Here is a 17,758-nt window from a genome sequence, read left to right as displayed (position 1 = left end):
GTCGCCGACCAACATACTAAAGCAGGCTCCTCTGGTCCGTGCAATTTGCTTTGTAAGCAGTCGGTCAACTGAACCTTCGGACTATGTCCAATCTGATGTCGAGGTTGGGTATACTGTCCCTATCACGTGAGCAGATAGCTGAAATTGTAGCCGCAAGGCTAGCTCCCTCCCCCCTGTGAAAGTAGGGTGTTTTTCGGGTGGCGGATCTAAGGTTTGGGAAGCCAGTGCTTTCCTGTGGCCCTTTCAACCTTCCCTTGACACTTCTGCTTGTACAGCGCGTGCTGACAGCTACTTGAAGTATCTTTTTGGTTGTAGCGTTTGTCTCGACCACAGTTTTCAAGGGCATAGGAGAATAGTTTCATTGATTGACCCTTAACTTGACACTGTAAGTCAAGCAGGCTGTCGTGACCATGCTCATCTCTTATTGGTGCTGTATCTTCAGAGTTTAATGTATTAGTTGTTAATTGAAAGTTGGCTTTGAGGCAAGATGCCGAGTTATTAGGTTGTAAACCAGACTGAGGTTCCTGCAATTTGACTGAGGCTTATTGTGCTGCAAGATCAGTCTAGGTTCACAATACCTGGGTGGTTGAGATGAATCTTCAAAGTTTTGTTCTAATTAAATCTGTATGATTTTCTTTTTTAGCACCTTTCAAGCTAAGTGGTTGATGGTTTTTTTTGTGCCTTGTCTTTTCAGAAGTGCATCTTTAACACCTTCAGTTTCTTTTCTACTGCAAGCCTGGTACTACAGCTTGTGGCCTGTGTAGAAGAATAGAGGGGTGAAACCAAGGCTCAAGTGACTGTGGACTCATGGCCCTCAGACAGCTAGAGCACCAGACCAGGCACAGACCAGAGCCATTTATGCTCCACTTCTAGAGGACATGTTGCGGTTTGAAACTACCAAGACTCATGGAAGCTGCTGACAGGAGGCTGTTGGTATGTTCAGTTTTATTCTTTAGTGGAATTACTTCTCGGAGCATTGTAATTCTTTGTGTAATAATGGCAATTCCCTGTGCAATATCTGCAGAATATAGTTGTTAGATATACATCCTTAGCCATTCAAGATCTGGAACTTTCAACAAGTTCTGGTGGCAACCACATAAATTGCAGTCATGGAAAACACCAAGCCTATAGAATTTCTGGTTCTAACTGACATCTATCGAGAATCACTCCTCTGGTAGCATACCTCTTGACTTAAAGGGGCCCTGCAATCATATTTAAGCGTCTACCTTCTTTGCGGTTTCCAAATCTATTGGGGTTCGGGCAAGGCAGCGGGCACGGAGAGAGTAACTAAATACCAGTGCGTTATATTTTAACCGGACGACGTGGAAACCTCCTCCACCTACGGGGGCGACCTGCGGTGCCGAAAGCGCGCAATTTGTGTAGTCTACTGGTCAGACCCGCTAAAAGCTTCTTTTCAGTCGAAATACAAAATATAAGTGGCGCAAACCGTTTCAAATATTTATGAAAGTACTTTTTGTTCAGTATTTTAGATCAGAAAAGAAACAAATGCAGTTTATAAAGACGGAAACAAGAAATGACCCGTCGACATATCCACCACCAATCGGCGGAAAAGGCGGCGCATACTAGAGGGGTAGTGGGGTCAGGCACCGATGAGCGGCGAGTGTAGAAAGGTCTCCGATGTACGCGGCGGCGCTGCAGTCGTATACGGGCTCGATGATCCGACTGGTTCCGAGCGTTTCGAAGGCCTTTGGCGAGCAGATTTGGCTTGCGATTTGGCCGTTTGGTGGTATGGTAGCGCGAAGTGGCTCCCTTTCTGAACTGATTTTTAACTCGTGTTTGCTGTCGTTGGTGGCCAATGAAGTGTCATGCCGAATCAGTGTTTAATCGTGCAGCAAGTGCAGTGCGAGCCACCCTGGTCGCCCGCTTCATACAGCCTAGCCGGAACATGCTTTAGTGGCGCCCTCTCTAGCCGTCAACACGGAGTGCGGCAGCCGTGTGTGCTTGTTGAGCTCACTAACCCTGCTCTAGTTCACGACCACTCAAGCGACGAAGGACGTCATGAAAGAGGGTTTTTGTGCTTGTTTTTGTATTTTTAATTTGCCTATATCTTTTAAAATAAAGTAAAATTTGTGAAAAAAAGTTTCATTAAGATGCGACGTTCAGTGCACTCAGGTTCAGTGCAAATTAAAAACCAGTACAAAAGTTCTTGCAGGGCCTTTTTAAAAATCAGCCAAGTAATCCCTGTACATTAAATCATTTCTTGCATCTGCAAGTACAGATGACGAAGCCACGGACAAAAAAGCCAATCTTTGTTGGCTTACTAGGTCCGGGCCCCGAGAGCTTGGCAGATGGTGACGGAGATGCAGCAAAAACAATCAGGGTAATAAACATATCCAGAAAACGCATTAACTAAACGGTTAACATAACTTAATACATGTTATACAAAAAGTAGGTACATAGGTTCGGAGATAGAAATTCACCTCACGATTGTTCTAGATCACTCAGCATGATATCTTCAAACATCATTAGATACACTGAGCCTAATATGCTCCTAAACAAAAACAAGCACAGATTTAGAAAGACATTATCATGCAAAATACAACTTTTGTGATTTATACATGACATTCAATTAAATTTGCAACGTAAACAACAAACCGTTGCTATATTCAGTGGTAAAACTGCTGCGCTAATTGCGCCAAACTGCGCCAGAATGAATAACCTGCTACATGCTGCTCTAAAGGCTGTATTTGCGCACAATTTGCGTCATGTCTGCGCCGAAAGGGAGCAGTTCTCAAAAAGGAAACTGAAAGTGTCTGGCACGTGACAAGCGATGCCACTGAAAGTTAAGAAAGTAGTTTTTTTTTTGATGCCTAAGTAGTATGTGCGAAGAATAGAACTGCGCGAATATTTTAATTTTCTAATAGTAGTTTGAAATAATATGGTGATATTCGCTTAAAAAATTAACTGTAATATTCATACATTTCGAAGTGTTGATTGCAGTGGGTTAGCCCCCTTGAGTGTGCTTCTCCTCAAGCACGGTTGCACTGCAGAGAAGCAATACCCATGAAGCTGACACAGCGATCTCGCGAACCGCTTCACCGCAGCTCATTCGCGCACTTATGCGAAAAGCACATCTTCAAACTAGTATGGTGCACGCGCACGCCTAATGTATATTAAAAGAAAAAAAAAAAACATATAAAAGTTTTGGAATTGTTTTTATTACATTGCAGTAAAATCTTTAAAATTTAACTGTGGCTATTATTCAAGGGTATATGTTAGAGTCCGTTGCAAGTCAAGAAGGTAGGGTGAGGGTATGACGGGCCGAGGCAGAGAAAGCAGATGGAACATTTAAGAGAGATTTTCCCCTCTCTTCTCCAGCATTCCGTCTGCTTCCTCTTCCCTGGCCCGTCTTATCCTCACCCTACCTTCTTGAGTTACAACGGGCTGTAGGCAGCAATGTTCTAAAAACCTCTGTTTATTGTTTGTGCTTTTTTTAAATTCAGAATCAACAAAAAATATTTTTATATAGGCAGAAAATTTTAAAAATCCCCTCAATTATGTATGGCTAGGCTCCTTTATAGGCTCAATTTTATGTCAAATTTGTCATTTACTTGCCATCCCACTGTAGGTACTGGACGTTCTGAGGCTTCAGTCTATAAATATAGCTAGATTAAATTTAACTACTCATAAGTGGGCAATTAGGAACAACCTTCGTATCCAGCTGAATTTTTGTTTAAGCATGGTGGAACAGTAGTAAAAGGCATGGAGAAAGGTGCAAAAAGTCTTCAATATTCAATTAAAAAATATTCGACCGAAAGAACTATTACTATTCACTTTGAATTTGCTTCGAACCCAAAAGCTATTTTTGCTCATGCCAAACGAAGAGTTGTCGTCGTTTTTTTTTTTGCGAACGGTGCTCACATCGATCGCAATGAATAGCTACCGCTACTCGTGATCGGTTAGAGTAGCTATGTGCTCCGCTTAGCTGCTCTATGAACAGCAGCAAGTTGAATACGAGGGAGGGCAATGTGAGGCACTTTCAACCATAAGTGTCCGTTTGATGTTAAATTTGTGACAATTACGTCACTGTAATAAAATCCGCTACAAAGTAGCCGGAAATATCTTTTTACGTTAAACACAGACTGAGGATGCCATCGGTACTAATAATAGGTTAATTAAGACTTCTACAAAATTGCTGGCGTATGATTGTTCAATAAATAAATAAATAAATATCTGTACAGGCCAGGTCTTCTGGGGGCATAACACTTCAGTCTCCCAACACTCAACAGCTACAGTCTTTTCTATGGGCTAACTTTCGAGGAGATTGTATACAACTTTCTGACATGAAAGCTCAAAATTGTCTCCTCCAAAACCAATATTTTCCTGTTACAAGAGCTGCTCAAAATCACCTCTTGTTAGTTTCACCACTGTATATTCCTAGACTTCTCAAAAGCATTTGACAGGGTGTCTCGTAACCACCTTATCGTGCAATGTCACAATTGATCCCTTTATTGTTGCCTGGATTTTCTAATTTGTTTCCAATCAAGTTCAATGCACTGTTATAAATAACTTCATGTGATCCAAGTCCAACTTAACATTGGGCATTCCTTTAGAAAACGTGCTCAGACCGCTTCTTTTCCTTATCTGTATCAATGATCATCCTTTTCGTGTTTCGTCCATTATCTGCCTTTTCGCAGATGACTAATTTACTCCTGTCATAGATGGCGATTATCACTTATCCTTGCAAACTGCCTTATTATCAATAGCGGGTTGGTGTGATAGTGGCTGTTATCCTCAAGGATAAAGAAATGCAAATTGCTTACATTTGACAGCTTTCATTACCATTTTTTATGTCTACAGTATTAATGATAACATCATCAGCACATTCTTGTTTTATAAATATGTTTGTCTTTATATAACAAGAAATTTTACACGGATCACCCGCATTAGACCTACTATCCGTAAGGAAGACAGCACACTTGACTTTCTCCTGGACAATACTAGCCACTCCTACTATTAAATGCGTTGCATACCTCACCTTTGTATGCCCCGAGTTAGAACATTCAACTGTATGGTCTCCATGGCAGAACTATCTTGCTGAAGAATTAAAACTTTCCCAAAAAAAGTTTTACAATTTAGTTATTCTGTCTACTCTTCTTATACTACAGTGATGTGATTGTTGCGCCAATTGCGCCAAACTGCGCCAAGGGCCCAACCCTGCTACATGCTGCTGCATTTTGCCGAAATATGGGTGATCTGTGCCAAGCCTGTGCCAAAGGACCGATTTCGGTCGCATTTCAAAACCGAAACTAAACTGAATGCTGTAATTGAGCATGCATGAGCTAGGTGGCGCAAGCGTCCGCCCGACAGAAAGTACTCTGCATCAATTGTCCATCCGGTCTTACATGGTTTTTCCCGCCGTCTCTCGTTTCGTGCTCTCGTCGTCTCGTGGGTCTCGTCGGCTTTTTAAAATTGTTTCAACTGTAGACGCTGTAGACGCGGGCTTGTGCGTACGCTCCGACGCAAGTGTGCCGGATACCAGCCATGCCGTCATGCTGTGAAACGAAACCACGGTTTTGCGCGGCGCGAGTTACCTTATGAGCTGAAGCACTCGCTCCTGAAATCAAAGGCCGTGGGAAAACTATAATTTGTCCCTGTCTGCCAGTCACCGTGGTCGCACGAACTCGAGTGTTGCCGTCCCCACGTCACTGAAGGTATGGCACTTTCTAAACTGTAATGTAAAGACCGCCGCATGTTGATCAACATTCCTGTTGTTTAAATCATACTCTACTACAAAAATCTTTCTTAACTCAAATACTGCTGTGTCGAAGTATTGATTACCTAGGTTTCTCTCGGTGGGCTTTCTTTTCAGAGGGACCCCGGTACGTGAAAAATCTGCCGCAAAAGAAAGTTGAAGAGAACTGAGCTAAAGCAAAGAATGCAATGTCTGCACGCTGAACCCGCACAGCGTGCTTGCTTGTCTCGAGTTCAGCCGTTGCACAAAGCGCTCCAAGAAATTTTTGACCCCATGGCTCGCGATGTTGTGCATCGATGCGCTCAGGTTCTTCTTTCCCGTGTGTTTAGCTTGTTTAGCTTCTGTCACCTGTATTCACTAGGCGCGACTAACCAGCGCCGTTCTATGGTTAGTAGCACGACTAAGTAGTCGCGAGTTAAACGAGAAATCCGCGACTAACGAGCGATTATGTTCTGCAATATTTACGAGCGCGAAGCGAGCGGGTGACTATCTATTCAGAACTAACAAGCGGAAGAGACGTAAAAAGATAGGACACGGATATGCATATTTCAACGCAACTGCGTAAATGGGTATTGTTTCATATAAAAACTAACTTTAAATGTTTTTCAGGAAACAAAAAAGTTACAATGAGACACATATTGTCCGAGACAGTTTTACAAAGAAAAATCTAAAAACAACGCCAGGGAGAAACACGGAAGCCGCATTGCCAGCAACATAAACAAATATGGAAGCGCCGGTAAATGTGTTTTTTCTCGTCGTCCAGCGCCCTGCTGAGATCTCTTTAGCGGTATCTCGGACCACTGAACATGGCTATTTACGCATTATTTGCTTCTCCAATTCTTTCTAGACGTGCCCCCAGGGTTCCGAGAGAGTAAGGGGTTCGTTAGCGCTGGCGGTCAGTGGTGCTATACGAGTTGGCCATGGCAATGAGTCGCTAGTCACCCGCTAAACACCGGCTAAACTAGCCCTACCCTATCACTAAGATTTGTCAGTCGACTCCTTAGTCGCGCGGGGCGACTATGCCCTAAATACGACCGGTGAATACCAAGCGCTCACTTAGTGGCGACTATCGCTTGCCACGTGATAATTTTAGTCGATGACGTCACTAGTCAGTGGTTTAAGAGGCGCTACTCGCGCCTGGTGAATACGGGTGCGTTTTTTGTCGTATATATGCTGGACAGTTACATTTTACTTTGTATACAATTTTGGAAACCAGTTGGTGACGGAGCATAGAGTCATGGTTTTCGTGTCGATTGAACAGCCATCTCCGCTCGCGCGACGAAGCACGTGCAGCTGCAAGCTTGCAGAAGTTGCCCTCATGTGCATGCGGACATGAATGCACGGCAGAGGCACCCTCTGGGACACTTGCAATCCATTGTTTTACGTTTGCTTCCTTTTGACGAAAATCTGGCACTTCGGGATCCAGTAAAACGTTGGCGAGCGGTTTTTCGGAATTGCTCGGCAATGGCCTCAGCAATGTATGTATACACTTGTGAGATGTCTCAATGTCTCTTTGGAGGAATTGCATGTGGACATTCATTACTAGCCAAAGGCAAAGCGAGGCTTGCAGCAGCCTTGCTAAAAATGACAAAAAGCAAAAAAAAAAAAAGCACCGCTAGTCGTAATGCACTTTTGTCTTTTGTACGATTTCGCATTTCACTGCAGTAGTTACGTGTTTCATCAGCCTAAGACTGCTTCCATATATTATATGACTGGCCAACCTAATGCTGTCGATATTGACTACTAAGCTGGTCATTTTCAAATAAGGTTTAATATGTCCAGTTTCGTTTATATTTATTTATGATGGGTACATATATATGTATAAATTAATTGAAGCATTGCGAAATCGGTCGTGTCATTGGCATTTCAGTTACATGTTCAAAGACTCCCAGATGGTCTAACTTGGCCGTAATTTGTTTATTGCAGCGAGCAAAGCACCCTTCGTTTGTCCAGCACTTAAAAGGAATATTTTTATTTCTCTTGGAATATCTGCTCCAAAAAACACTTTTTCTGCTCCAAAAGCCACTTTTTCTGCTCCAAAACACTGTCTTGGCTGCTCCGAAGGCGACTTGTGCTGCTCCAAAACACTGTTTTGGCTGCTCCGAAAGGTGCTCCGAAACAGCTTAGGTCAATCACATCACTGTACTAGCATCTCTGAATTGCATTAGAGAGTGAATCCCCCAGAGCCAACGTTACTAGAACAACTCAGTCCGGAAACTGCCTTAGGATCCCGCTTTGAAAAATTGGCTATGATCCGTACTTGAGAACCGAACTAGACGAGATTGTATTGCTGCCATTTCTCTCGTAGCGCCCACTCTGGGAACTGCATGGTTGCACGTACCAGATCAGCGGAGTTGCACAAGGGCCGGTGGCGCCATCTCGCAGCGCCATCTCGAAGTAGCTATATAAAGCAACTTTGATATGTTGACTCGCCGCTAAGAGGCGGCACTGTAATCGTATCTAGTTGAAGACGTATTAAAGTGCTCTTTGCTCATCAAAAAAAAAAAAAAGTTTTTCTTTGAGGATCTTCTTTACGATATAACCCCAAAGAGTTTTGGAAATTCATATTCCTTCAGAGCAATGATCGGTCTGTCCACCTGATGGATGAAAATGGAAGTTCTGTCTCTGAAGCTAACGTTTCGAGTGCAGTGAATTAGTATTTTTCGTCTGTTTTTACTGTTGAAACAGCAAACAACTTTCCCCTGTTATGTCATTTGGATTTAGAGCCCATGACACCTATTGAAATTTCCCCTGCTGGAATTTCAAAGCTCATCGAAAGACCCACTTCTTCTTGTGGGCGAGGTTATATCTGCTCAAAAATTTATGCTAACACAAAAGTTATTTCAAGCTCGTACCTCCACTTACTATTTGCACAATTATTGTCCCAATCACGTCTTCCGGCAGATTATAAAATTAGGCAGAGTTGTTTTCGTTTTTAAAGCTGCCATTCACTCCTTGGTTTCGAACTATCGCCAAATATCATTAAGCTGCATAGCATCAAAACTCCTAGAACATGTTTTATTCTCACACATTGCATCGCATCTGGAATTTAGCAATATATTTCATAACCATCAACATGGATTTCGAAAAGGGTACTCCTGTGAGACATAACTTCTGGAATTCACCCATGATCGTCATATTCACCTTCTAGCATGTATCCAGACTGATGCCGTAGTTCTGGATTTTGCAAAAGCATTTGACAAGGTTCCTCACAATAGTCTCATCGCCAAACTTTCATGCCTTAATATTGACTCACTGGTTCTGTCTTGGATTCAAGAATTCCGTTCTTCACGCTCGCAATTTACATCCATTAACAATTGTGAATCTAACACTGAACCAGTGACATCAGGAGTTCCCCAGGGATCAGTGCTTGGAGCTTTACTTTTTTAAATATTTATTAATGATCTCCCTGTATTTGTCGTTTCCACCATTCAGCTTTTTGCCGACGACTGTGTACTGTACCATACAGTTGTTAATCAGAATGACCACTATGTGCTACAAAGTGATTTAAACAAAGTTAGCACATGGTATAATAACTGGCTTATGTCGCTGAATAAATCAAAATGTAAATTAAATTGCTTTACTCGAAAATAATCATTATCAGTATTCCCCTACTCAATAGGAAGCGGTCTGATCGAGGCTGTAGACTCATATAAATACCTCGGTGTAACAATGGCAGCTAACCTTACCTGATCTGCCACACTAAAAACATTAAAGCTAAAGCATCCCAAACTCTGGGTTACATTAGACGCAATCTAAAAGCCTCTCCATTTCATGTAAAGAACATGGCATGTAACACATACATAAGGTCAAAATTAGAATATGCAGCATCGATTTGAAACCCTCATCAGATCAACAATCTGGAATCAGTTCAGAACCGGGCGGCGAGATTTACCTTGTTCGACTACGACCGCACCACCAGCGTTTCTGCTCTAAAGAATCAACTGAACCTCCCACCATTACAAGTCCACCGTAAAATTGCACTCCTTTCAGCCCTTCACAAAATAACTATTATCATCCTACGCCTCGCGACGCCCTACTGCGTTCTCCCCTTTAATCATCGACCCGACAAGGGAATTCTCGAACAATCACCCGTTTATCTGGTAGCACGAACGCATTCAACCACTGTTTCTTTCCCCAGACAATTGTCGACTGGAACAACCTGCCTGATGCCATCGTAACAACTGAAAACTCTGAAGCATTAAAAACTGAATTATTGAGATTATTTGATTAAACAGCGAGGTTTAGTCTTGAAATGTGTTTATTGTGCCTAATGTTGTTTTTTTTGTGCTTTTATGGGAACTCGTATGAATGCGTGTATATTTATTTTACCTTGTTCGTGTAATTATTGTATGAAACTTATCCATGTAGGCCCCCCCCCCCCCTTATGTAATGCTCTCACGAGGGCCTTTAAGGGTATATGAATAAGTAAATAAATAAAAAAGTTTGGTCTTGGTGGACGCACGCGGTCCGGGATTCAAGGGTTAGTTGCCCAACTGAGTGTTCTAATGACGTTGCCCAGAGGTAACCATTAAGACGAGAAATATGTCGACGGACACTGTTTTACAAATTTTACCACATAATCCAACACTTAGGAACACATTGTTTCCATCTCCCCTTTCATTTTTTTTCCAAGACGAGACATTACCTGCAACAATCAGGCCTTCTTCGCGTCCACTGTGCAAACTCTTTGATACCCTTAACAATAACAGAAGGAAACGCTTTGCCCGACCACATAGTCACTGCTAACAATATTTGGAATCAATGGTTCTAACAATACCACTCAAGTGATAAGATGTTCCTTGTTAATTTTTGTATGTATAACTTTTGCTAAAGGGAGATATTGCCTCAGACTAAAAAAAAAATCAGGAAAAAAGTTTTTTCTGAATTTTATCAGATTATCAGAAGTTCATCTTGGAAACTACTTGACCGAAGCCAACAAACCTGCAGTCTGAAGATGCAGGCCTTCTACTTGCAAGGATGCTTGGATTACAACAACAGATGGTCCATCAATTCAATCTACTTCAGACAATTGCTTTGACATTGCAAGCGGCGAACAAGCCACGTTTTGAGATGGTGAAGCCCGACATCTTTGATGGAGCTTTTAGCAACCCAGAATGCTGGATTAATTTCTATGAGTATGCTTGTGGGCATAACAACTGGCAGACAGTTCACGATAAAGTTAAGAACTTGTGTCTCTTTCTTGATGGCATGGCCAAAAAGTACTACGAGCTGCGCGTGCTTTTGCATAAGCATGAGTCATGGCAGGAATGACGAGACAATTTTCTTTCCTCTTTTGGTCAGAAGCTACAAGCATGGCAACGAGCAATAGCCTACAAGTACAAAGAGGGGACTGCAATGCCATACATTTTTGAGAAGAGGATACTTGTGCAGCTTTCAGATTCGAAGCTACCAGATTCTTCACTGGTTCCTTTAATCATTCATGGGATGACAAAGGACCAGTTGTGTGCATACATCTTGGCATAACTGCAAAGATGTATGCAACAACTGTCTGAATTAGCCAACACACACAAGCGGCAGAAAGTTTTTTTAACTGCTCAGCTCCACCGAAGCCCAGCGTGCCGACACACAAAAGCACTGGAAGCTCTGTCACCAGGTCCACTGACCATTTGGATGAAGTACTGCCCCCAATGATTGGATGCAAAAGTAGACCACTCCCAACACCGTCAATATGGCCCAAGAGGGCAACGTCGAAGAGGCCAGGGGGAAGATTGCAATGCAAAAAACTAATAAAAGAGGGTTTCAGTATCTGACCAAGACGCCAAGGGAGACTGTTTGAACAAACTTAACCTTTATACCTTGGTCAACGTAAATAGAAACAAGCTTGAAGCTTTAGTCGACAGTCGAGCAACTGTCGCTGTAATTAACGTGGACCATGTCAAGGATGCCAACATATCTGATGAACACATTGAGGTGAAGGGCTACAATGGTGAAAAGCTGGTGTACTGAAAATGGGCGGAAATTATCATCTATCAAAAAAACCACGCCAAAGTCAATGCACTGATCATGTAGAATGTTGCCTATTGGTATTTGGTATTTATTGCATGCCCAAAACACCGTGAAGACTATCAACTCCTGTTGCCTTGACCACTCATTGAGCAGCTTTGTTTGAACATTACTGGACTGGAGAGGTCAGCATTGACAAAGCGCAAGTCTTCAGAGATGCACAGCCGACTCCAGAAAGAGCTCTCCGAAACACAAATCAGCAAAAGACGTCACAAAAAAAATAACCCATCTACTTCAAGTTTCACATCACCAATTACTGTTGTTCCGAAAGAGGATGGGTCTTTTCATCTGTACACGGATTATAGGATTATCAGCTAACAAACATCTATTTTCGTCTCCTATGCCACGAATTGAAGCCATCATCGACGAGACTGGTGGCTGTAAGATGTTTTCGCGCATCGACTTATGCAAAGGCTTCTAGCAAGTCTCATTACAGGAAGAATACAAGTACACATCTTTTGTGACTCCATTCGACGTATTCGAGTACAGTCGGCTGTAGTTCGCGTGGAAAGATTCTCCAGTCTTGTTTCAGAAAATGATGAATCGGGTCTTGAAGCACTTCATAGGAGTGTTCTCCAGTGTCTACATTGACTACGTTATCGTCTGCCTGAGGACCGCCGAAGAACACATCGAACAGCTCACAAGTGTTCTTAAACCTTTGGCTGCGTATTTAAAAATTTATGCCAAGGAAAGCGAGTCAAGGTCATCTTCCTGGGTCGTACGCTTGATGGCTTCACAAAGACGACGAAGCAGGAATCCATCAATTGCATATCCAAGTTTGTGAGGCCATATAACGTTAATTCTCTGCGAGGTTTCCTCGGCTTGGCTAGTCGATTTCGAGCGTTCATAAAGGGCTATTTTAGAGAAAAGAAATGCCTCATGGGACTCGCGAAGATAGAAAGACCTTTTGAACGGACTAACCAGTGCAAGACTGCATACCAATTTCTGATCACCGGTATTTCCAGTGATCCTGTGCTGACCCTGCCAGGTATCAAATTACCATTTAAACTGAATACCGACGTCTCGCACTATGTAACAGGAGCTGTGCTGTATCATAGACACCACTCTATTCCTGAATCAACAAATCAAGGTTATTGGATACTACTCTTTCACCTTCTCGGAAACACAGATCAACTACACACCCGCTGAGAAAAAAGCACTGGCTTTGTTGATGGCGATTTAATATTTTCATACTTACCTCGATGAAAAGAATTACAATGTTTACACCGACCATCAAGTGCTGACCTACCTTCTTGGTTTTATGAAGGCAAAAGTGAAGCTGGCGAGATGGATAAACAAACTGCGACAGTTTGAGTTTTAAGTAAACCATCGTCCTGGAAGCATTCTGGCTGACGCAAATGCATTGTCCCGGCTGTCTGTAGACCTCCTATTCGAGGAGGCTATTCTTCAAAAGGTATCTGAAGGAACAGAAGATATCCAATTTGAAGACGGCAAATACACCATTCCTGGCACACTCGTCCAAAAAGTGCTGCAGCGGTATCAAGATACTGCAGATGCAGGCATACATTATGGTTTTTGGTGCACTTACAACAAACTGGTACAAAGGTTCAGATGGAACCACATGGAGGAGGACACCTGGAAGTATGTTACAACTTGCTACCAATGCCAACTCCATCAAGCCGAGTACTGTCCGCGAACTAACGAAATGGTTCTTCCAAAACACCCTGGAAAACCCTTCAAGACTGTTCATCTGGATTTCGCTGATATAAAAAAGAGCCCACGCATTCAGAAAACTCGAGCACATTTGATCTGCATCGACCAGGGCACACGAAGGGTCGCCGCCCGTCCTGGAAAGGAAGATGCAAATAGCGTAATACGTTTTTCGGAGTGGGATGCATTAAAAATGGGAGCACCGTCATTTTTGACAACGGATCTACCTGCCTTTGAAAGCGAACGCCTCTGGGACTGGGGTCTACAGCGCAGAATCACCTCGCAACGGTCATCTTCATACCATCCCAGTGCTTTTGCGGGCCTGCATATGTATTATGTTCATGATGTGAATAAAATTTCTTACTATTATTATTATTATCCAGCAGCTAATGGCATGGCAAAGAGGGCCATCCAAGACCTCCAACAATACGCAAGGATGTATCCAACCTTCAAAGGCGTATGGAAAAGTTGCCTCACGGTAGAATTGGCTCATCACAACGTTTGCGTACTGCCGCTCCTGCGTGCAATCCATATTCTGCTGTTTTTGAAGACGCTCCTAAATTGCCAGGGGACCAGCAGCTGGGAATTTCGGAGAAACTGGAGCTGAGGGAACGAAGGAAAACAGCAGACAAAAGGTTCAAGTATCGAGGCAGCATGAAGAAAAACTTCAGGGCTCGCCACGGCAGCCAGAGACCCAACGTGCAGCTGAATGACTTGGTCTTAGTTCGTAAAGGCCTCCTAGGGACAAACTCCAACCTCCTTGGCCCTTTCGCGTTGTCAAGATGTCCAGCCAGCAAGGCATTTTGAAGACCATTAAATATCGAAATAGTGATGCCAACTCAAGTTTGCCACAATTGGCAATATTTTACTTTATCATCCCAGGAGGTATGAGTCTCAAAGTGTGGAAGCGGAAGGAGACCGAAGAAGACAAGGACTGAAGTGTGAGAAGAAGGGAAGGAAGTGGATGTAAAATAAAACCAAAAGATGGTGACCATTCTTTTATAATGTAGCTCCTGAGTTCTTATGTCTTAGAACACTACCTACATGACTTTTCTTGTTCTTGAGTGTAATGGTCACTTATTTGCTATCGCAAATATCAGCAGCCTATCCCTTGTGTAATGCAAAGTTGCAGTGATGTGATTGCTGCGCCAATTATGCCAAACTGCGCCAAGGGGCTAACCCTGCTACATCCTGCTATATTTCGCCAAAATAAAAGTAATCTGCGCCAAGCCTGCGCCAAAGGACCAATTTTGGTGGCTTTTCGAAACCGAAACTAAACTGAGTACCATAAGTGAACATGCAGGAGCTAAGTGGCGCAAGCGGCCGCCCGACACAAAGTAGTCTGCATCAATGGTCCATTCGGTCTTTCATGATTTTTCCCGCAGTCTCTCGTTTCTCGCGCTATTAAGTCTCGTCTCGCGTCTTTTTAATTTTTTTTTTTTCAAAGATAGACGCGGTCATGTGTGGATGTTCCGACAGTGGCGTACCGGGTACCAGGCTAGCCATGCCGTCATACTGTGAAACGAAACCGCGTTTTTGCGCGGTGGGAGTTACTTTGTGAGCTGAAGCACTCGCTCCTCAAAACAACGGCCGTTGGAAAACTATATTTTGTGTCTGCCTGCCAGTCACCGTGGTGGCGCAACGTCGGGCGTTGCCATCCCCACGTCGCTGCAGATGTGGCGCTTTCTAAACTGAAATTTAAGGACTGCCGCATGTTCGCGGCATGTTCACCGAAATTCCTGTGCATTTTTAAATCGTACGCTACTACAAAAATCCCTCTTTAACTCAGTTTTCTCTGCCGAAGTATTGATTACCTAGGTTTCTCTTTGTGGGTTTTGTTTCGAGAGAGATCCCGATACATAAAAAATCTCCACCGGAAGAAAGTGAGTGGGGAGAAGAGATCTAAAGCAAAGAAGGCAGTGTATGCACGCTGAACTCGCAGAGCGTGCCTGTTTGTCTCGAGTTCAGTCGTTGCACAAAGCGCTCAAGAGCTTTTTGACCCTACTTGCGATGTCTTGCATCAATGCGCTCAGGTTCTCTTTTTTTGTGTGTTTAGTATGTACCTTGTTTGCCTGCCTATCAAGCACGTGCCGCTGGACGTTTTTGTTGTATCTTGGACAGTTACATTTCGCATACAGTTTTGGGAACCAGTTGGCACTGAAGCTGAGTAGCATGGTTTCGGTCGAACAGCTATCTCCGCTCACGCGACGAAGCACGTGCAACTGCAAGCCTGCCGAAGTTGCCCTCAGGTGCATGCGAATATGATTGCACGACAGAGGCACCTGCTGGGACGCTTGCAATCCATTGTTTTACGTTTGCTTACTTTTGACGAAAATCTGGCACGTAGGGAACCAGTGAAACGGCGGCAAGCGGTTTTTCGAAATCGATCGGCAATGCCTACAGCATTGTACACTTATGGGATGTCTCAATGTCTCTTTGAAGACATTGCAAGTTGACATTCATTTCTAGCCGAAGGCAAAGCGAGGCTTGGAGCAGCCTTTCAGAAAGTTTCGAAAAGCGAAAAGAAAAGCACGCGCTAAGACTCGTAATGAACCTTTGTCTTGTGTACAATTTCGCATTGCTCTGCAGTAGTTAAATCAGTCGGAGACTGCTTCCATTCGTTATATTATATAACTAGTCAACCTACTGCTGTGATATTTACTAGTAAGCTGATCATTTTCAAATAAATTTTATTATGTGCAGTTTGGTTCTTATTTATCTCCAGCGGTTACATATATCTGTATAATTTACCTGAAGCACTGCAAAATGTGTCATGTCATTGGCATTTCAGTTACACGTTGAGAGACTCCCAGGTGGTCTAGCTTGACCATAGTTTGCTTATTGCGGCGAGCAAAGTGCCGTTTGGTTGTCCAGAACTTAAAACAAATATTTTTATTTTTCTAAGAATACCTGCTCCAAAAGTCACTTCTGCTGCTCCGAAACACAGTTTTGGCTGCTCCAAAAGCCACTTTTGCTGCTCCAAAACACTGTTTTGGCTGCTCCGAAAGGTGCTCCAAAACGGGTTAGGCCAATCACATCACCGCAGTTGTGAAACCTTCAAGGTAATAGTGAAAAAAGATATTATGTAAGGCCTGTTTACACATGCAACCACAGCTCTACATCAGGGCTATTAGTCAAGAGCTGGGAATAATGCTTCTCTTGTTTATGCAGTGCTGACATTGTGCTTTGTGTCCTACACCAGTGATACAGTGGTGAATTAGTGCTAAATTAGGTTCATCAGCTCTGTGCTGTACATGTGTACCAGCCTCTAAAAAAAATTTTTTTTTGTTCATGTTAAATTTGTTTTTTACCTGCGTGTCCCTCCCACATTTTCTTTTTTGAGGTTTTTTTTTAAGTTAAAAAATAAAAAAAAGTGTGCGAGGAAAGACGGTTACTCTTTGCAGAGAAGCACTGGTATATGCGTCATAAGACACGATTACACGACTGGGGGCTTCTACTCTTTTGTGGCTTGTACGTTTTGAGTTTCCTTTGCCCGAAGAATGTTTTCCACTCTTTTCGTGCCAGACAAGAACACACTTTCCCAAGGCAATTGATGCCCTTACATCCTTTATTTTTTGTAGGGACAGCAGGTTTGGTGACGCAGAACACTCTAAACCAATCTCTGATAAGACTCAGGTCTTAGTGTAAAGAAATATTTTCTCCCAAATTGGCACTCCTTTTCTGAGAGAGTAATTTTTTGCTGCCAAACATTCCATAATGCACTTTGTAGAATCACTCACTTATTCCCTTCGCTCTGCGATAACACACGCTTGAGGGCCGGCTCGACAAAAATATAGATCCGGACCCACGGATATCCGCGCCTGTAGCCCATGACATCTGCATCCATCCGCCAAATCTAATTTATTTTTATCCGCACCTGCCAGTTCACTGGGCATAACCGTGGGTAGTTCTTGGGCATTTGGCGAATCCGCAGTGCTTTACTCATGAAACTTCAGTACCCCCCCCCCCCCCTCCCCCTTGGAAGTTTAGACCATATGCAGTGGAACATTCATTATACAACATTTACGGGGACGCGCGAAAGTGTCAAATAATGAACCCGGAGTCGTATTACCCAAAAAGGCGATAATTACAGCACTTTGACAAACCTGCGCTAATTTATAGTAAAATGCAGGACGTTGCCTAAACTGGAAATGCATAATCAAGGTTCCACTCGATATGCAGTTTTATGGGCAATTTTATTTTGCCTATTACTGGTGCGATGACTTACACCAGAACATGCACCCATACTGTAAGTGGGAAGTAGCGTTATTACACAGCGTACTGTGCTAATTAATATTGGGAGGGGTGAGTGGGGACGTAAATTATTTTTGGCTGTCCTACTGT

Source organism: Ixodes scapularis, unplaced genomic scaffold, assembly GCF_016920785.2.
Source record: "Ixodes scapularis isolate PalLabHiFi unplaced genomic scaffold, ASM1692078v2 PGA_scaffold13__105_contigs__length_92229423, whole genome shotgun sequence".
NCBI classification, from domain to species: Eukaryota; Metazoa; Arthropoda; class Arachnida; order Ixodida; family Ixodidae; genus Ixodes; species Ixodes scapularis.
The sequence above is the reverse complement of the archived record's forward strand: the minus strand, read 5'-3'. Positions refer to the sequence as shown.